General features: G+C 44.5%; 1 protein-coding gene and 1 pseudogene across 1 annotated transcript in view; both read left to right on the top strand.

Annotated features, from left to right (window-relative positions):
- The window catches only part of LOC136943034 (protein NLRC3-like), a 112,090-nt gene that overhangs the window by 29,417 nt on the left and 60,701 nt on the right, over positions 1-21,972 (top strand). The gene's annotated exons all lie outside the window — the stretch shown is intronic.
- On the top strand, positions 12,559-13,735 carry LOC136943019 (putative nuclease HARBI1; annotated as a pseudogene).

The raw sequence follows: 21,972 nt of genomic DNA, 5'->3' as shown, positions 1-21,972 counted from the left end.
GGTAGACTAGCCCACACACACTCTCACACACTGTGCTCACATAGATGTCATTGAAGACTGAACTGTACAGTTGGAATTGATATCCCAGAGTGTTTGTAAATATTGGTGTGTGTAGAATGTTTGTTTTGTTTTAACCTTTAGATGTAAATATTACTGATATTAAATATTATTAATATCTCTAAATATTACCAACGCTTCCACCAGAGTGAGTTATTTTTCCAAAACGGAAGCTAGCTTTAGTTAGCTTCCGTTACCTAGCAACCTAGCATAATACTCGTAGCAATGCTACTACCTGCTAGTGTTACTTGTTAGCCTCCTAATTGTACATTTTGAAGCCATACTATAGCGTTTGTCATATAGTTTTTGTCTATCGGAAAATAGTCGGTTGGAATGTTCAGAATCACACGTGCGACGTTACTCTGTGGGGCTTTCGAACTATCGCACACGTGTGATGCTACTCCTTAACGGATTAATTGTTGACAAACAACAATCCTGTCTTTGATCTCAGTCCCACTGAATGTGACGAACTGAATAGTGTCTTACTGACTAAATAAGGAGAAATAAAGATGTTTTATACAGGATGATAGAAGACATGCTGTGTGTTTGTTGGTGACCCAGTGGCCCGAGACACACACAAACACACGGACACACACACACATGCATGCATACACTGTGTAAATGACTAATAGCAATGTTTTATTTTGATAATCCTGTTTCCTACTTTTATTTTACGTGACTTTTATTTTGGCATCGTGTTGTCTGCACACGTGATTGATCGCTCGCACACACTTGTTCAATAGAGGATGCGAGCAGTCACGTTGCAGGACGGTGCATGTTTGGAGCCAGAGATTTGAAGTTAAGCTAACGGTGGCGGCCTTCCCGGGATTACTACCTTATAGCACCCTTTAATATGCGGAGCGAGGTGTGTTGTTCATTGTAATTGTATTTCATGTGAATTCATTGCCTGTAATAACTTTGTCCTGTCACACTGTTAGCCACGTATGCTAAAGTGCATTATTTGTATCTAAAGCTAAATTGCCTTTGTTATTTCCCTCTTTAGTTTTCACGGTGTCGGTGTTGGTGCTATGCACACTCGTCTAAAATAAAGTACACCCGTCTGGAAACACTCCCAAGCCTGTTTATTCCAAGTTGAAGGGATGCTACACACTGTAAACACTACATTTAGGACTAGTAAAATTACAGTATTACCCACTTGAATATAAACTGTCTGTGTGTGTGTCTAGTGTGATCCCCACCCTCCCTTGACCTGCCCCCACCCTCCCTACTCCCTTTGGGCTCTCAGAGGGGGAGGGAGGGAGGGAGGTCAAGGGAGGGAGGGAGGGAGGGAGGGAGGTCAAGGGAGGGAGGGAGGGGGGGAGGGAGGTTTTAATTGTTGACAAACAACAATCCTGTCTTTGATCTCTGTTCCACTGAATGTGATGAACTAAATAGTGTCTTACTGACTAAATAAGGAGAAATAAAGATGTTTTATACAGGATGATAGAAGACATGCTGTGTGTTTGTTGGTGACCCAGTGGCCCGAGACACACACACACACACGGACACACACACACACGCATGCATACACTGTAAACACTACATTTAGGACCAGTAATATGACAATATTACCCACTTGAATATAAACTTTCTGTGTGTGTGTCTAGTGTGATCCCCTCCCTCCCTTGACCGGCCCCCACCCTCCCTACTCCCTTTGGGCTCTCAGAGGGGGAGGGGGGGGGGAGGGAGGGGGGGAGGGAGGGAGGGAGGGAGGGAGGGAGGGAGGGAGGGAGGGAGGGAGGGAGGGAGGGAGGGAGGGAGGGAGGGGGGGATGGAGGTTTTAATTGTTGACAAACAACAATCCTGTCTTTGAGCTCAGTTCCACTGAATGTGATGAACTAAATAGTGCCTTACTGACTAAATAAGGAGAAATAAAGATGTTTTATACAGGATGATAGAAGACATGCTGTGTGTTTGTTGGTGACCCAGTGGCCCGAGACACACACAAAAGGACACACACACACACACGGACACACACACATGCATGCATACACTGTAAACACTACATTTAGGACCAGTAATATGACAATATTACCCACTTGAATATAAACTTTCTGTGTGTGTGTCTAGTGTGATCCCCTCCCTCCCTTGACCTGCCCCCACCCTCCCTACTCCCTTTGGGCTCTCAAAGGGAGGGAGGGAGCAAGGGGGGGGGGGGGAGGTTTTAATTGTTGACAAACAACAATCCTGTCTTTGATCTCATGTTCCATGTGATGAACTAAATAGTGTCTTACTGACTAAATAAGGAGAAATAAAGATGTTTTATACAGGATGACAGAAGACATGCTGTGTGTTTGTTGGTGACCCAGTGGCCCTAGACACACACACATGGACACACACACACACATGCATGCATGCATACACTGTAAACACTACATTTAGGACCATTAATATGACAGTATTACCCACTTGAATATAAACTGTCTGTGTGTGTGTCTAGTGTGATCCCCTCCCTCCCTTGACCTGCCCCCCCCTCCCTACTCCCTTTGGGCTCTCAGAGGGGGAGGGAGGGAGGGAGGGAGGGAGGGAGGGAGGGAGGGAGGGAGGGAGGGAGGGAGGGAGGGAGGGAGGGAGGGAGGGAGGGAGGGGGGGGGGGGGGGAGGGAGGTTTTAATTGTTGACAAACAACAATCCTGTCTTTGATCTCAGTCCCACTGAATGTGATGAACTAAATAGTGTCTTATTGACTAAATAAGGAGAAATAAAGATGTTTTATACAGGATGATAGAAGACATGCTGTGTGTTTGTTGTTGACCCAGTGGCCCTAGATACACACACACACATGGGCACACACACACATGCATCACTAGGAAAAGTAAGACATTTGAAGTTGAAAAAATGTGAGGGTTTTCTCTGCTGTTAAATCTAATAGCAGTCATGTTTGACCCTGAAGACAACACAAGGGTTAAGATATACTATTCATCATATTATGGTAGTATTCCATCTGAGCTGCAGGGATAGTCAGCCAAATGCCCCATACCGAGTGAGATTTCAAACACATATTTGCTCTTTAAAAAGGGAAGAAAGAAAGTTGAACACAGAAAGTCTTTTATTGGTCATTTGCACATATCACAAAAGGTAACATTGGCCATTGACATTTTTTTCGGTTGGCCCTGCTACATGTAACGTAACATCAAAGCAAAAAGGGCAATATATATATATCCTATATATTTTTTGCAAGAATATAAAATGTTGAAACAGGGTGAATACAGGTAAAGTGGGACACTTAAGCTTGGGGGCGCTGCTCATGTGGCGACCAATAGCAGGTGTTGTGCGTCTGAGTCTTCTTGTTTTTGTGTGCTGATTGTATTGTAGAGCCAACAGACAAACCACGTACCATCACACCTTTCCCCTACCCCCAACAAGGAGAAAGGGGGTTTCCCCCCTTGTCCTTATCTCCAGAGCAGGAGCTTCAAAGCTTCTGGCCCAGCATGGGGTCAGAAGGTAGACCAAAATGGCCTTACAGTATGGAGACAAAGGATTTTAAGGAAGAACTAACTTTTCTGGATTTACAAACATATTCTCAAGGACTACATGGCTCATGGACACTATTTCAATGACAGTAGTTGATGTGTTATAATGTATGCTTTCCCTTTAATGCTGTGTTGATATAATTTGATGTTTTAATGTAACTTCCTTTCCTGTTATGACAAATCAGTCAATCTTGATATCAAAATGATTCTAATCTACAAACTAAACCATTTATTAATGTTGTATTGTTATATTTTGAAGTATAAGCAATACATGGACATTTGAAATAGCTGAACTCTGAAAAGTTATCAACCACTTCACACCCATACGTCAATCTCAGGATGGACGCCCAGGTGGGAGTAACTGACCAATCAAAGAGTTCACCTCCAAAAGGATACCCCCTTTCGCAAGGATTATAAAACCTCGACGCACAAGCAATCCTGGCTTTTTCGGAATTTCGGATTCACCGGAAGTGTTCGCGACACATCTGACCTATCCTTCTCAATCAGCAACTCACTGGACCACTAGGAACTTGAACGAAAGATTCCTTTGCTCTAACCGTTTGACAACGACGAACAGAACTTTGACTCTTCTTCTTCAAACTGACAACAGTAACTGCGATATTGCTACATTTCTTACTTGTGAACATTGGCATATTGTGATTTAATTTGTTACGTTTGATTTTTGTTTGCAAATGATTTAACCTAACTTTTGTTAGGATTAGTTAACATACTCTCCCATTGTTCTCCAGAAGCCTATCTCTCACTCTCTCCCTTCCCCCTCCCCACGCGCTCTCAACCTACCATCTTGTACCAACCCTCATCATAGTTTAGGACCTACTGTATACAGTTCAACTCAACTCACTTTCAACTAACCTATAACTTCTCTGGTATTTGTTCATTATATTTACATTTCCTTAAATAAATCATTGTTTATAATACTCGCGTTATCCCTCACGTTATCTGATCTGCTCTACTTTCATAGAAATTCACAACTTAAGATTAGACTGATTATTACGAAGGCTATTATTCAATAAGGTTTCCTCTGTTCCTTTAACAAATAAGAGGAGGTGCCCCCAAGAACTACATACTTTATTATAAATTAAGTATTGCTAATCTTAAACGAGCAAACCCCGCTACAGTATTAACTTGGGATTTTTTTGACTCCTAAACGTTAACTGTTTTAACAGTCTTAACTGTTTTGATACAGACTGTTGTTGTGCAAGGTCACTGATTGTGGAGATCCTTTTTTTGTTGCCGATCATCCTCACTCTAAATTTCGCTTTGGGCCTTCACCATTCTCAAACTATCTAAATTCAGTTTTCTCGGGAGTTCCTCTTGGGGCTTCAATGAAACAGACAAGTGCCGGATTACTAAAGGACAAATTGTCATTTGGCTTATTGACACCAGATGCGATGCCCCTTGATAGGATGTATATACGAGGATACAAGCCTGGGAAAGTTAATGTTAGGAAACTTGGAAGAAGAGGTGGTGTTTGGAGGCAGATTAGTCAACAACTACGGAATAATCGCATCCCTCTGCCTTCTATGATACTATCTAATGTGCAGTCTTTAAGAAGTGAAATCGACAAGTTGCAAGCGAACTTCAATCATTTAGGGGAATTTGGAGAAGCCTGTATTATGGCGGTGACGGAAACATGGCTCACACACATGGAGTCAGATTCTTCACTGGAAATTGATGGCTTTGGGACTCCTATTCGACTTGATTGTGACTGTGAGGTAACGGGGAAGACTAAAGGAGGGGGCGTTTGTTTGTATAGAAACCGCAGATGGTGTAGAAACTTTACTTACTCTCTGTTTCGCTTAGGCCCGCCTACCTTCCGAGGGAATTACCCTCAATTGTTTGTTACGGTGGTCTATAAACATCCTAAATACAAAGCAAACGCCGAAGCAGCAGCTGAGTTAATATTCAAAGTGACACAAGAACTGCAATCTAAATCTCCAGATTCCCTCAATTTTATTATGGGAGACTTTAACCATTGTAAATGAAAGGGCACATGATCAGGGTTTTATCAGTATGTCTCATGCCCTACTGGTTATAGTAAAACTCTTGACTTGTGTTATAGCTCTATCAAGGGGACTTATAACTCTGTTGGTGGACCCACGCTTGGATCTTCAGATCACAATGTAGTACACCTTTTACCGACCTACAAGACTGTGCTTCAGCGTGAGCAGGTTGTGAAGCGAATGGATTTGAGGGGGGGAGGGGGGTTTGGACTGAGGAGTTCCCTTGCCCTTCAGGGCTGTTTCGAGTGTACTGACTGGTCAGTGTTCCTGGACACCTCTGATGACATAAATGAACTTACTGATGTGGTGTGTAGCTATATTCTGTACGGACTCTGGGATCCCTACCAAGGAAGTTAGAATATTCCCAATGGTGGATCAATATGATCCATGTTCTATGTCTCGGACTGCTTAAGAATAGGGGCAATAGCCTCTACTGATTTGTTGGGTTCATTCAAGAGGAGGAGAGGGAGGGAGGAGGAGAGAGAGAGTGGAGGAGAGGAGGAAAAGGGAGTAGGAGTGCCATGTCCCAGTCAGAGAGGGACAGGGCAAGAGAGGAGGAGAGGGAGTAGGAGTGCCATGTCCCAGTCAGAGAGGGACAGGGCAAGAGAGGAGGAGAGGGAGGAGGAGTGCCATGTCCCAGTCAGAGAGGGACAGGGCAAGAGAGGAGGAGAGGGAGGAGGAGTGCCATGTCCCAGTCAGAGAGGGACAGGGCAAGAGAGGAGGAGAGGGAGTAGGAGTGCCATGTCCCAGTCAGAGATGGACAGGGCAAGAGAGGAGAGGGAGTAGGAGTGCCATGTCCCAGTCAGAGAGGGACAGGGCAAGAGAGGAGGAGAGGGAGGAGGAGTGCCATGTCCCAGTCAGAGAGGGACAGGGCAAGAGAGGAGGAGAGTTCCCTTGTTGAGAGAGTTGAGCTGTTTGGTGTCTGCTGGTGAGAGCAGTATGGTGACAAGCAGGTCTTTGGTGGGCCACAGTTAGGCGTCACACCAGGGTGACCTACGTCACACCAGGGTGACCTACGTCACACCAGGGTTCCCTCTCTCCCACTGGGTGTCTGTGTGACGGTGTCTGGGTGTGGGTATGTGTGTGTGGGTCTGTGTCTGTCTTTCTGTTTCAATGTGTGTGGGTATGTGTATGTGTGTGGGTGTGTGTCTAGGTGTCGGTATGTATGTGTGTGTGTCAGTGTGTGTGTATTTGTCTTGTCCTCTGTATGTTGTAAACAGAGGAGGATGGACACACTGCAGAGAGCCCTGGACACAGAGATACACAGATACAACCACTCAGTCTGGAGGAAGATGATGGAGGAGGAGAGGAAGAGGAGGGAGAGAGGGAAGAGGAAAAGAGAGTGAGGGAGAGAGGGAGGAGGAGAAACAGGGAAAGGAGGAGGAGGGAGAGTTTAACAAAGAGGAGTGAGAGGAAGAGAGGGAGGAGGTGGAGGAGGAGGAGCATCACATCAACTCAACACTGATCCTGTTCTAGTAGGGAGCAGTAGAGTAACTGATCCTGTTCTAGTAGGGAGCAGTAGAGTAACTGATCCTGTTCTAGTAGGGAGCAGTAGAGTCACTGATCCTGTTCTGGTAGGGAGCAGTAGAGTAACTGATCCTGTTCTAGTAGGGAGCAGTAGAGTCACTGATCCTGTTCTAATAGGGAGCAGTAGAGTAACTGATCCTGTTCTAGTAGGAAGCAGTAGAGTAACTGATCCTGTTCTAATAGGGAGCAGTAGAGTAACTGATCCTGTTCTAGTAGGGAGCAGTAGAGTAACTGATCCTGTTCTATTAGGGAGCAGTAGAGTAACTGATCCTGTTCTAGTAGGAAGCAGTAGAGTAACTGATCCTGTTCTAGTAGGGAGCAGTAGAGTAACTGATCCTGTTCTAGTAGGGAGCAGTAGAGTCACTGATCCTGTTCTAGTAGGGAGCAGTAGAGTCACTGATCCTGTTCTAGTAGGGAGCAGTAGAGTCACTGATCCTGTTCTAGTAGGCAGCAGTAGAGTAACTGATCCTGTTCTAGTAGGGAGCAGTAGAGTCACTGATCCTGTTCTATTAGGGAGCAGTAGAGTCACTGATCCTGTTCTAGTAGGCAGCAGTAGAGTCACTGATCCTGTTCTAGTAGGGAGCAGTAGAGTCACTGATCCTGTTCTAGTAGGGAGCAGTAAAGTAACTGATCCTGTTCTAGTAGGGAGCAGTAGAGTAACTGATCCTGTTCTAGTAGGGAGCAGTAGAGTAACTGATCCTGTTCTAGTAGGCAGCAGTAGAGTAACTGATCCTGTTCTATTAGGGAGCAGTAGAGTAACTGATCCTGTTCTAGTAGGGGGCAGTAGAGTAACTGATCCTGTTCTAGTAGGGGGCAGTAGAGTAACTGATCCTGTTCTATTAGGGAGCAGTAGAGTAACTGATCCTGTTCTAGTAGGGAGCAGTAGAGTAACTGATCCTGTTCTAGTAGGGAGCAGTAGAGTAACTGATCCTGTTCTAGTAGGGGGCAGTAGAGTAACTGATCCTGTTCTAGTAGGGAGCAGTAGAGTAACTGATCCTGTTCTAGTAGGGAGCAGTAGAGTAACTGAGTGGAAATAGGATCCTAACTTGACATGGCGTGTCATTGAAAGATAAAGTAGGGTGAGCAGAAGTGGAACTCCAGTGGTTAGAAATGATGTCATTGATGTCAACAGTTAATGTTGAAAGACTGTAATGCAACCCCGGTTCTTCCCTGGTCACACTGGTAGAATGATTCTAGTACTTTCTAACCCTATCCCTGTATGATACTACTTTTATTGTACCCATGTACATTTGACTTCCAGCACACAGTCATGACAACATGGCTCTCATTCCAGTGCTGCAGAATCAGCAGAGAGCAGTTGTCTGGAGAGTGTTTACAACAGAAGGTTAATAAAGTGAAATGGATTCAGCCCAAGAGACAAGGGTCTAGATATTCCTGGTCATGTGGTGTAGCAAACCAGGGGAGTCAGACCTGCCAGTCCGGCCCCGAAGGCGGGTCCATCGACTTCCATTGGGGGAGGTGATAGAGGGAATCTATCTGCCTGTCGAGGTGCTGCAGCCACTGGGCACATGGCAATGGTCACACCTGGAGCCCATCAGACAATCAGGCGAAGGCTTAAAGGGAGCCAGCCCAAGGCCACAGGGTAGGGAGAGAACCAGGGAGACAACGCTGGAGGAACGTTTCCCAAACGACTAAACTTTCCCTCTGCTTTGACCCCCCCAGACCCACACTCCTTGAAGGACCACAGACCCCGGACGGGAAGACCCCTGATTTAAAGTTTGTCCCATTACCCTTACCCTGAAACCCTTTAGTAAAGACCAATTTATGTTAACCCCAAGTGTAGAGCGGCTTCCTATTCACTGTGTCACCTCCTCTCCTGTGGCTGTGTCTCCGGGCTTCTCTGCAGTGGCCCTGGTCCCAAGTGGCCCCAGCTGGGGAGCTCAGTGGTGCTAATCAGGGAACGAGCTGGGAGAGCGTGGAGAGGAGTGCAGCAGGGGTGCTGTCCATGGTGCTGCTGTCTGATGGCAGGTCTCTTCCTGCTGTAGAGACCAGGGCTGCTGTCTGATGGCAGGTCTCTTCCTGCTGTAGAGACCAGGGCTGCTGTCTGATGGCAGGTCTCTTCCTGCTGTAGAGACCAGGGCTGCTGTCTGATGGCAGGTCTCTTCCTGCTGTAGAGACCAGGGCTGCTGTCTGATGGCAGGTCTCTTCCTGCTGTAGAGACCAGGGCTGCTGTCTTGATGACAGGTCTCTTCCTGCTTCTGACCTGGAGTGGTTGAGAGAGGGCGTGGTGAGATTGAGTCCCTACTCACATAAAAACACACACATGCACAGGGACAAAAACACAAATTCAATTGTTCAAGTATATCTGCACACACTTTCTTAGACTGTGTGTTTGCATGTGTGAGAGAGAGTCTGTGGTCCAGACTCTGGTCTGTGCTCCAGTAGCTGGTTGGTGTGCTGTGTGTCCAGTCTCCTCCTCTAACCTCCTCTCCCTACCCCTCCTCTCTTCATCCACACCTCCTCCAGCTCACCTCTAACCTCCTCTCCCTACCCCTCCTCTCCTCATCCACACCTCCTCCAGCTCACCTCTAACCTCCTCTCCCTACCCCTCCTCTCTTCATCCACACCTCCTCCAGCTCACCTCCACCTCTAACCTCCTCTCACTGTCTCTCCTTTCCTCATCCCCTCCTGTCCTCTCCTCCCCTCCTCTACCATTATGTTTTTTCTAGGGCAAATGATGAGAAGTGCTAGTTTGATGTTTATTATTTACTTGATCATTCTCAGGACAAGCAAACACATGGCCAGGTGCACCAGAAAGGAGCAGGAAGTTAACCCTAGCATGTAGCTACCCACCTAGCATCACTTACGCTGGTAATTGGTTCACACTGCAGTTAAACAAATCTATTAAACAATGGTGGAACAAATATTCGGATTCTTTACTGAACATAAACACGATAGCTAATGAAGCAAGGAATCTCTGCCAAGTGTCTTTTATTGTCATTTAATTTATATATACGTGATACAGTACACAATGAAACAAAACAATGTTCCTCCAGGACCACGGTGCCACAGACAACTACGTAAAATCTGTAGTATATGTCTGTGGTTCACACATCTTGAGAACCGTTCATCCAGTCCACTTCACACCTGCCGGGTGTGTGGATGAAATTGAGACAACATTTCAAAAGGACCAGCTGAGATAAAGCTGGTCCATTCATGAGCGCTGACGGCTCAGTCATCCACATTCCCTCCCATCTACGAATATGTTGGAGAAGATCTTCAATTAGGGTCTATCTTGTTCATTCTACCACAGATTTAAACTTCACAGAACAACAGTAGAATAGTGAAAATGATAACTGCTCTTGGCTACAGCTGTGAGCTTCCTCCTCTGCATTGTTCTTGTTCGTCCTTGTTCATGAACAAGGACGAAGGATGTGTGTATATACTGTGTGTGTATGCGTATGTGTGTGTGTATGTGTGTATATACTGTGTGTGTGTGTATGTGTGTGTATATACTGTGTGTGTATGTGTGTATATACTGTGTGTGTGTGTGTATGTGTGTGTGTATATACTGTGTGTGTATGCGTATGTGTGTGTGTATGTGTGTGTATATACTGTGTGTGTGTGTGTGTGTATGTGTGTATATACTGTGTGTGTGTGTATGTGTGTGTATATACTGTGTGTGTATGCGTATGTGTGTGTGTATGTGTGTATATACTGTGTGTGTGTATGTGTGTGTATATACTGTGTGTGTATGCGTATGTGTGTATACTGTGTGTGTATGCGTATGTGTGTGTGTGTGCGTGCAGATGTCTCAGATGTCTCAGCGGGCTCTGGTCCAGGAGCTGCTGTGTCCAGAGGGGGGCCATGGCCAGGCTGCAGCTGCTGAGGGCAGAGTACAGCAGTGCCCAGCTCAGCCTGCGGGAGGCGCTCAACCACAGCTTCCAGGTGCTTCAAACAACCTACAGACCAGGAGCATCTACTGACACATCATCATGGGCTCTTTGTTTTAGAAATGAATAATAATCATTTAAAGTAAACCTAGACTCACCAGAGATTGTAGGGAGATGTCCATTCACTACCTGCAAGCACACCACGCATGTGTTAACCAAATCAATCAGATGTTCATGTGTAATCTCTCTCCTGATGGTTCCCCTCTCTACAGGACCCAGACGTGTGGCTCTGTACGGTCACCTGCACTACCAGACTGGGGAGCACAGGAAGGCTCTGGAGGGCTATGAGAGGACCCTGCACTTAGTGGTGGACGCCTCAGACACACATCCCATCTACCTGCACCTGGGCTCCATCTACCTGGAGGAGGCCAGGGGGAGATGGGCAGGGTCACACACACACATGAACCAGTGACATGGTTTAGTAACTTAACTAGGAGGTAGTTTGGGGACAATCGTTGTTTTGCTGAAACCCATCTGTTTGTATGTGTCCATTTGTAGTATGAGAAGGCTCAAAGGACATATTTACGTGCCTGCATGAGTACCTGTCTTGTCTCACCTCCCTGAGAGCCCTGCATATCCCAGACCTGCTCAACAAAGGAGCAGACCTGATGTCACGGGGACGAACCACCGTTGGGGGTGGATGGACGAGGCCTCTCCCTCAGTGGAAGGATGCTCTCCCAAGCCGGAGGCACGGTGAAGAGCCCACCAGTGATCGGAGGTCCTCTCATGGCTTGGCTACTGAGAGGGACCTGTTAGAACACAGAGGTCTGTCTGAGGCTGTCATCCAGACTGTACAGAGCACACACATGTGATCCACTGTGAGGGGTCATGTGATCCACTGTGAGGGGTCATGTGACACGCTGGCAAACTTTCTCTCGGTGGTGTGGAGGACAAAACGTTGACCCAGTCTCGTACTGGATCAAAACGTTCTTGTGCTTTTTACAATCACTGTCTGACAGGAGACTGCGGGTAGTGTCAGGGTGTATGCAACAGCCGTCTCAGCTTGTCATGAAGGTGTTGCCAGGACGACTCTGTTCAGCCACCTGTTGGTTAAACGTTTCCTGTCTGGTACGTGACTCAGACCCCCTCAGAGAGCCTCAGCGCCCCGGTGGGACCTGTCCATGGTGCTGGAGGCTCTGTGGAAGCACAGACAAGACAGGGTCTAGTTATGTAAGACAGCTGCTACCAGGGGGGTATTCCAGGTAGCAGGTTTAGTGAAAACTTGAGTTGTTTAACCCTGAAAAGAGGCTTACTCCGAGTTCCACGTTCCAGAAAGAGAGGTAACAAAACCTTTTGGTAAGTTGCCATGGTAACTTACGCTGTGAAACTAACCTGCTCGCTAGCAGGTTTTCTATGAAAAACTCTACGTTTTCCTAGCAATCCCCACCCACTTTCGGATCTTGAAACAGTTTGCAGACATGGGGTGTCCTTTCCTGGGTCGGCCGATCGATTACGAGCAAAATATAATTCGCATAGCCTTACGCCAGGAGAGGATTCTAAGACCACGATTGGATGTACTTTCATTCCCCGATGAATACCTACGCGAACGTTACCGTTTTTCATCACATTCAATAATTTATCTCACCAACATTCTCCATCCATACATTGCTAATGTAACACACCGTGGACGTGCTCTCAGAACAGACCAAATGATATGCGTTGCTCTCCGTTTCTTTGCCAACGGGAGTTTCCTATACAACATTGGCGATGCAGAACATCTCGGAAAAGCAACAGTCTGCCGAGCCATAAGAAAAGTGGTCCTGGCACTGAAAGGCCTACTGCAGACCTACGTAGTCTTTCCTGGGCACAAACCTCTAAGGACCATCAAAGAGGAATTTCACATGATTTCAGGGGACTGATGTAGCACACATTCAGTTTAAGTCAATGAAGAAATTTGAAATCATGTGAATGACAATGTTGCAATCTCAGACTGGGATGAGTAAATCCTTTCTATTTTGCAGGATTTCCCAATGTGATTGGCTGCATTGATGGCACCCACATGCCCATCATAGCTCCATCCATTAATGAAGGAGACTATGTGAATAGGAAGTCATTCCACAGCATTAATGTGCAGGTAGATTTACTGTCTTACAATAATAAAGACTACAGCACAACTTTAAAATATTGCAGCTAATATCTCTTCTCTGCACTGGCAAGATTATATGTGATGCAGCACATTTGATCTCAAATGTGGAGGCCAAATGGCCTGGCTCGGTACATGACTCAAGGATATATCGCGAGTCTACCCTGAGCAACAGAGTTGCAAATGGTAAGTTAAGCTTTGAACAAATAACATTCCCTTGTCTCCCTCTTCTACCACACTTACAATGTACCCACTATATACTTACAGGAGAGTTTCATGGCCACCTGCTTGGTGACAGAGGGTACCCATGCCAGCCCACTCTGATGACCCCTTACCATGACCCTGAGCCGGGCCCTCAGCCGTGGTACAATGTGGCCCACTGCAGGACTAGAGCCCGGGTGGAGATGACCATAGGCATTCTCAAAGCCCGATTCCAGTGCCTACGTAGACTGAGGGTAAAACCAGAGAGGGCATGTGATATTATTGTGGCATGTGTTGTTCTTCATAATATTGCCACTATTAGAGGAGAGCAACACCCTGCCGTACAAAACGACCCTGAGGACGACCATCCCCTCCAACCTGCAGATGTCCAAAATGGGAGAGAAGTCAGAGACATACTGTGCCGCACACACTTCCACCAACCCTGACACTGAAATAAACACAAATCATTACCATTTCATTTTGTCTTCTTTATTGCCTACAAATAGAAATGCAACAATTAATATTAATATATTGTTCTGACAATTAACACTCACTCACCTGTGACCATGCACCCACCTGCAGCTGGTGTTCTAGCAATTCAATTTCTAGATCCGTCTTCTTTATCTTCCGCCCCAAATACACCATCTCTTGGTCAGTTTTCTCCATTTGTTTTAACAAAAGGAGTTTGTACAAGTCCTTAACTGGTAACACATAAGGATGACATTAAATCCCAGTTCTACACACAGAATTCACCTGCCATTTACTGAACATCTGTAGCTGTGCTTTGGAGGTTGATGGACCCCTCTCCTGGCAAGGCTCATCCATGCTCTGTTCAACAGGATCAGACTGTGCATTTAGTTTTTACATTCATTACTCTCATCAATTCAGTGTACATTTTAAACTGACAATTACACCCAAGACTGTAAATAAAGTACACGGAGAGAGAACTATCATATATGTAGCTACCATATATGTAGGCATCTCTGCAACCCCGTCTGTGGCAGCAGTCAATGTGTCCTCATCATCATCATCATCATCATCCTGTGATGAAAGGTATTGTTTCAGGATAGTCAACACTACTATGCATAATGGAGTATTGAGTGGCCTACTTACAAGTGGTACCGTTGTGCAAAGGCTTGCAGGAGGCTCCACCACTCAGATTACACCATCAGTGACTAGAAGTGGACCAGAGTGGAAAATGAAAACACATTCACACACATACTCGCACATACTTACATCTTATGTAGGCACTTGTGTCCTGTGGGGTGATTGGCTCTGATGAGCTTCCTCCAGGGATGCCTTCAGCCACTGGACGGCCAATGTTGTGGCTCAGAGCCAGCTCTTCTGCAGAGGTCAGAGGTGCTGGTGGTGGCCCTCCACCCGTTTTGCGTGCCTCAGCCTTCTTTCTATTTGCTGAATTGAACTCAGTGTTAACGGACATTAAATGTTCGATTTATGGACTAAATTCAAACTTACGCATTGACTCGATCAGCAATTCTTTCCCACGCCAATTGTCTGTCCTTCGCAGCTACAGCCGTATTACTTTTTTTCCGAAATATGTGCTCGGACTCACCATACGCACGGATTAAAATTTCCAATTCCATTGCGGTGAAATAGGACGCCCTTTTTTGTCGCCTTTTTCCATGGTAAATCCTAGTATCGGAGCTCCATAGATGTTGGCTTTTAGTAGAACTCGTGCACGCGCTAAACTCAGAGTTGACGTACTCCGAGTCGAATTAACTAATTCATATCAGGTGTTCTGGAACCGAATTTTCGGAGTTTCCCATGTTAGAGTAACTCAACTCTGAGTTCAGGGTTAATCTCAGAGTTTGTTAAACCCGCTACCTGGAATACCCCCCTGTTCTATACCAAGACGTCTATAAACACCCAGTCCAGACCTGCCCTGGACCCCCACTCTCCTGCCTGCTAGATCCCTCTCCAGACCTGCCCTGGACCCCCACTCTCCTGCCTGCTTGATCCCTCTCCAGACCTGCCCTGGACCCCCTCTCTCCTGCCTGCTTGATCCCTCTCCAGGCCTGCCCTGGACCCCCACTCTCCTGCCTGCTTGATCCCTCTCCAGACCTGCCCTGGACCCCCTCTCTCCTGCCTGCTTGATCCCTCTCCAGGCCTGCCCTGGACCCCCACTCTCCTGCCTGCTTGATGTCTCTCCAGGCCTGCCCACCCTGCCCCTACTCCTCTTCAGACACTGCTACCATGTCTGTAAATAGGTTACATGCATCTAACATTAGTCAGGATTGACCCCTGGTTATAGCTACTCTGATACTGACATCTAACATTAGCCTGTATTTTATCAGTGGGTCAGGTGAAACACACCCAAGCCTAGTATGGTTGCAAAGTCACTAGTCCAAAACCAATGTCAATGACAGAGTACACCAAAGACAAACTATTTCCAGACCTTTCTAACTGTATAAATCCCTCAGTGTTTAACCCTGGTCTCAACTTGTGTTCTTTCTGTTGGTTTTCCATCTTTTTATTTACATTTAGCAGACGCTCTTATCCAGAGCGACTTACAGTAAGTACAGGGACATTCCCCCGAGGCAAGTAGGGTGAAGTGCCTTGCCCAAGGACACAACGTCAGTTGGCATGACCGGGAATCGAACTGGCAACCTTCGGATTACAAGTCCGACTCCTTCACCGCTCAGCCACCTGACTCCCTACAAAATTGGGTGTGCTCAAGCCTTCGGCGAGAGCACAACCTTTGTTCTCTCACATATATATTATTATTTTTATTTCTTTTTGCCCCCCTAAAACTCAGTCAATATTTGGCCTACATAGACAACGTAGGTGTCAAAAGTTTCGTCTTGGTAGCGATTGAGTTGCTTCTATTGGAATTTACGTTCCGTTGCATGGTTTAAGCGTAAGTTAAGTTTTTGTGGCGAAAAGTGAAGCTAACGGTGGCTAATTTGCTAGCCACAGTCACTGACGTTACTAACGTCACTGCGTCACTAACGTCACAAAAAACACGCGTGACTACCTTTGCCAGAACATTCGTTTAGCATCTGTTAACTTGGGGGATAGCTAAGCTAACTATAGCTTTACTGCAAGGCAGCTGCAGAAACGCCACAAGAGAAGAGGCCAGGGTGATAACTATTTACTCATTTTACTTTGTGATATGACACACAATTGTGATGTGTAATGTACAATATAAGCTGATATTATTAAGGAAGTACATCTACTTTCGGAAACAGTATTCTACTATTTCACTGAAGTATTAGCATCATGACATTAGCCTGTGTTGCCCGGGCAACACATACTACAGTGGTCTATGATGTAGCGTTATCTGTTTTCAATCGTTAAAATAAACATTCCTCACATATACATTTTTGTTGTAGGATTTATTATGACATTAGAAAACGATTTGTTGGTGAAATTACCATTACCTGTGGTTTCAAACCAGTGTAGCTCACTGCAACGCTGTAGCTTACGCAAGACACACTACAAAAACATCTAGCTACTGTACAGTACACAGCTGTTTAGGAAGTCAAACTGCGACAGAAAATGTTCGGCACTCCCCTTACTTAAATCAAAAGTCTATCTAACTACTAACCTGAACTTCATTGCCACAGCCTAAACGTTGTCAATCTGTTCATGAAAATAATTAATTTCAGCCTAAACCGTACAACGGAACGTTAAATCCAATTCAACCAACGCAATCGCTACCAAGACGAACACAGCAGTAGCCTAGTACTGTACCGTAGTAGTACAATTTACCGGGGCAGCTTCTCAACACAGGGCTATATCGCATTTTGCGTTGTTACTGACAATGATCGCTACCAGTGAGCTTTTTATGAATGAGCAATTTTCCACTAAATAAATGTCAAGCTTATTTACGTTTTGGGGGGCATATTTTCAGTTAGCAGATGGTACCGTTTGAATCGCGATTCCATCTTCTACTGCCGGGTAACGTCGTAGAATAATCTTCAAAGGGGTTGTTTATTCATGAATGAATGCAATATGAGTAGGCTAAATGCCTGAAAATATCATGAGAAGAGAAAAACTTAAAATGACGTTTAAATCATAGAGATTAGGTCAATTTTTACACCGGTCTGCAATAATGTCACGAAAACACGCGTGACTACCTTTGGCAGAACATTCGTTTCGCATCTGTTAACTTGGGGGATAGCTAGGCTAACTATAGCTTTACTGCAAGGCAGCTGCAGAAACGCCACAAACAAAGAGGCCAGGGTAATAAATATTTACTCATTTTACTTTGTGATATGACACACAATTGTGATGTGTAATGTACAATATAAGCTGATATTATTAAGGAAGTACATCTACTTTCGGAAACAGTAGTCTACTATTTCACTGACATATTAGCATCATGACATTAGCCTGTGTTGCCCGGGCAACACATACTACAGTGGTCTATGATGTATCTGTTTTCAATCGTTAAAATAAACATTCCTCACATATACATTTTCGTTGTAGGATTTATTCTGACATTAGTAAACGATTTGTTGGTGAAATTACCATTACCTGTGGTTTCAAACCAGTGTAGCTCACTGCAACGCTGTAGCCTACTGTACCCGAGACACTAGTGTGAGTAGCTAACAAAAACTCCTCAGCTGTTTAAGTCAAACGGCGACAGAACATGTTCGTCACTCCCCTTACTCAAAAGTCTTTCAATAGGGAAACTATCTGACTACTAACCTGAACTTCATTGCCACAGCCTAAACTTTGTCAATCTGTTCATGAAAATAATTAATTTCAGCCTAAACCGTACAACGGAACGTTTAATCGAATTCAACCAACGCAATCGCTATCAAGACGAACACAGCAGTAGTCTAGTACTGTACTGTAGTAGTAGAATTTACCGGGGCAGCTTCTCCACACAGGGCTATATCGCATTTTGCGTTGTTACTGACAATGATCGCTACCAGTGAGCTTTTTATGAATGAGCTATTTTCCACTAAATATTAGTGGAATATTATATTCAAGCTTATTTACGTTTTTGGGGGCATATTTTCAGTTAGCAGATGGTACTGTTTGAATCGCGATTCTATCTTCTGCCGGTAAAGTCGTAGAATAATCTTCAAAGGGGGTTCTTTATTAATGAATGAATGCAATATGAGTAGGCTAAATGCCTGAAAATATCACGAGAAGGGACAACTTAAAAGGACGTTTAAGTCATAGAGATTAGGTCCATTTGTACACCGGTCTGCCAAATGTATTCGTTTTGATTCAGCCTGTCAGCTGCCTCTTGCAGGGGAAATGAGAAGACATTCTACACTTCACTCGTATTTTGAGTTGTAAATGAGCAGCAAAAAAAAGATGCTTTTAAATCTATGTAATCTTTATAAATAATAAGTAGGCCCGATGCATTTTTATATAAAATATACAGACCCCTGTGCAACCGACGCAAGCAAGCACACCCTACAATTTCCCCAGAAATTGTATCCTCTCTAGTTTTATGTTGCTGCTCTGTTCCAGTTGGTTTCCCTCTTCCTCTTTATGCTACTCGTCAGTTTCCGTAACACAGCTCAATGAGAGAACTGTTTCTCAACAGGAAATGTCCACTCCCAACCTGCACTCATAAAGAGAAGACACAATACAGTAAGTGTAATGTACGTTATTTTATTGACAGAGCAACACAGGAGATTTACTGAAATTATTTACAGAATTCCATGCACCTCAATCAATTGAATTGGTGAACAGTACTGTTGGGTGCTTGTTGTTTACTATGTTGATTCACCATGATGGGCAGTTACCTGCTGTAGACCTTCAGACCTTCAGTCAACATTATTTAGATCTAGTTCAGACTCACATTCTGGTGGGTAAACAGACCAAAAGACTGACTTTACCAGACTATGATGTGTGTGAAATATTTACATTCAGTTTGCAAAATCTATTCTACAGGAGTCTTTAGGTTACCTCCCATCTTGGTCAATGTTCAGACCTATTTGTAGATCTAGCATGTTCTGAAGAGGTATAATTTGATATGACAACAGAGCAAAAACTGACTAAATACCTTTGGAGTGACATGCTGTATGTCACTTTAGTATTGGCATTAAAAGGAAATATATTATAACTGACATGCAGTGGATGAATCGGTTGTAAGACATTATAATTTTCAGTCATCTTAATTGCCTGACACTGTCATTTATCTGTTGTGTTATCTGTTATTCTGTGTAGTGTGTTGTGTATAGTATATAGTGGGGCTGTATAGCGTGTATTAATAGTATATAGTGGGTCTATGTAGTGTGTAGTGTGTAGTATATAGTGGGTCTGTGTAGTGTATAGTATATAGTGGGTATATGTAGTGTGTAGTATATAGTGGGTCTGTGTAGTTTATAGTATATAGTGGGTCTATGTAGTGTTTAGTATATAGTGGGTTTATGTAGTGTATAGTGGGTCTGTGTAGTGTGTAGTGTATAGTATATAGTGGGTCTATGTAGTGTGTAGTGTATGGTATATAGTGGGTCTATGTAATGTGTAGTGTATAGTATATAGTGGGTCTATGTAGTGTTTAGTATATAGTGGGTCTATGTAGTGTGTAGTATAGAGTGGGTCTATGTAGTGTATAGTATAGAGTGGGTCTATGTAGTGTATAGTATAGAGTGGGTCTATGTAGTGTATAGTATATAGTGGGTCTATGTAGTGTATAGTGTATAGTGGGTCTATGTAGTGTATAGTATAGAGTGCGTCTATGTAGTGTATAGTATAGAGTGCGTCTATGTAGTGTGTAGTATATAGTGTGTCTATGTAGTGTATAGTATAGAGTGCGTCTATGTAGTGTATAGTATAGAGTGGGTCTATGTAGTGTATAGTATAGAGTGCGTCTATGTAGTGTATAGTATAGAGTGGGTCTATGTAGTGTATAGTGTATAGTGGGTCTATGTAGTGTATAGTATAGAGTGCGTCTATGTAGTGTATAGTATAGAGTGGGTCTATGTAGTGTATAGTATAGAGTGCGTCTATGTAGTGTATAGTATATAGTGGGTCTATGTAGTGTATAGTGTATATAGTATATAGTGGTCCTGTGTGTTTAGTCTTTCAGCAACAGTCTTGTAGCTTCCTCTCCTCCTCCATCATCCCTGGTCAGAATGAGTTGACAGGTGAAAGGTAATTCCCAGGGCCTCATGTACTAACGCTTTTGCACCCACTTCAGGCGTATTTGTTTTGCAATTTGCGCGTAAAAGCATGGCGAGGTATGTACAAACATGCCGCACTGAGGTAAAAGCGCAGACTGCCTGTCGCGGGAACTGAAAATGGCAAATTGCGCTTTTCCGTGTCATGCATATGCATTCATGGTAGGGTCAATGCGAAAGTGGGAGTTTCCCATAAAGAGATGGGAGGGGATGCGTAAAGTGCGCCTAATTATGTATTCCGCGGTATGTACAAAACCCGCTTGTGAAAGCGCAACTCTATTTTGCGGTGAAAATTATCCGCCTGTTAAAAGCAGGCGTAAACCAGGATGCGCATATGCCTCCTAGTAAAATGGCAGCCGTAACCCGAGCAAGACGAAGACATAGGCAAAACCATTTTTGCCACAAGGATCACACTTTTTGAGTTCAGTGAACACGAAATCATTATGCGTTACAGATTAAGCAGCCATGCAATATTACAGTTACTGGAAGAAATCAAAGATTACATCGAATCTCCGACTCAGCGTTGACATTCCATTCCAGCAGTTGTTAAACTCTTCGCTATATTACAAATATTGGCATCAGGATCACTTCAAACAGTCATTGCTGTTTTGACTTTGGTGGCTGATCCATGATAGAGAAAGAAGGAGGCCCATTCAATTGCGCGTTTAAATGCTCGCAATGTACGGTATAGTGGGCGGAGAAAGGCGCTGATTACCTGATGACCTGCAGGTTTCGTAAATACGACGTAAACTGAAGTATCACAGAGTGCGCAATCTGCGGGTTGGCCATGGCGCTAATAACGCTACGTTTGCGAATGTACGTACGAGGCCCCCAGTGTTCACACCTTCATTGCATGGACTTGGTAGTTAATGACTTCAGAACATCACTTACATATAGGAAACAAGCACCCAGAGTTTCTCAAGACTGAATCAGATATGATTCAAGTGAAATAAGGTAAGTGCGGTACTATTCCCGGTCATGATTCACAGTAGCATATTGATTCTGGGAAAGGGTTCTGTAGTCAAAAGAGCAAATCTTCCACTTTCATGGGTGTAGATATGGGATTGTAATTTTTTGATACCACAGCAATTTGATAAATATTTTCGGCTGGTGTTTTCACATGGTTGAAAATGACAAAAGCCGCTGTATATGTGGTGAGTCAGACAATGTGGACAGTAGAGGCCAACCCTGCCATCCATTATCACTGTTGTTGTTTTGGTGTTGTTGTCACTACTGTCATCGACACGTCATTGTTTGACTGCAAACCTGTAAGTCTTACATCGCCACCCATTCTACAATGGAAACATGTTTTGAAAGTTGTTAGTGTAGTAGAGCATGTAACTTTTGCTTGTATTAAATCTATCCCTAGCGTCTGCAATCTTTCGACCAGTGTGTTAGCAGCAGCTGGTCTTGCTGAAGCCAGAAGGATAAAGCTAACCTACTCACATAATGGGACCGTACTAGTTTAGCATAGTACCAGCAGGCTAGCAACTCAAAAGTGATATTAACTGGTAATAAGTAGGCCTATACGATCCATTGGATAGTAATATGGCTATCCCTGTAATCTCGACCAATGTCAGCA

This window comes from Osmerus mordax, chromosome 1 (genome assembly GCF_038355195.1).
Source record: "Osmerus mordax isolate fOsmMor3 chromosome 1, fOsmMor3.pri, whole genome shotgun sequence".
Classification (NCBI taxonomy): domain Eukaryota; kingdom Metazoa; phylum Chordata; class Actinopteri; order Osmeriformes; family Osmeridae; genus Osmerus; species Osmerus mordax.
The sequence above is the reverse complement of the archived record's forward strand: the minus strand, read 5'-3'. Positions and strand labels throughout refer to the sequence as shown.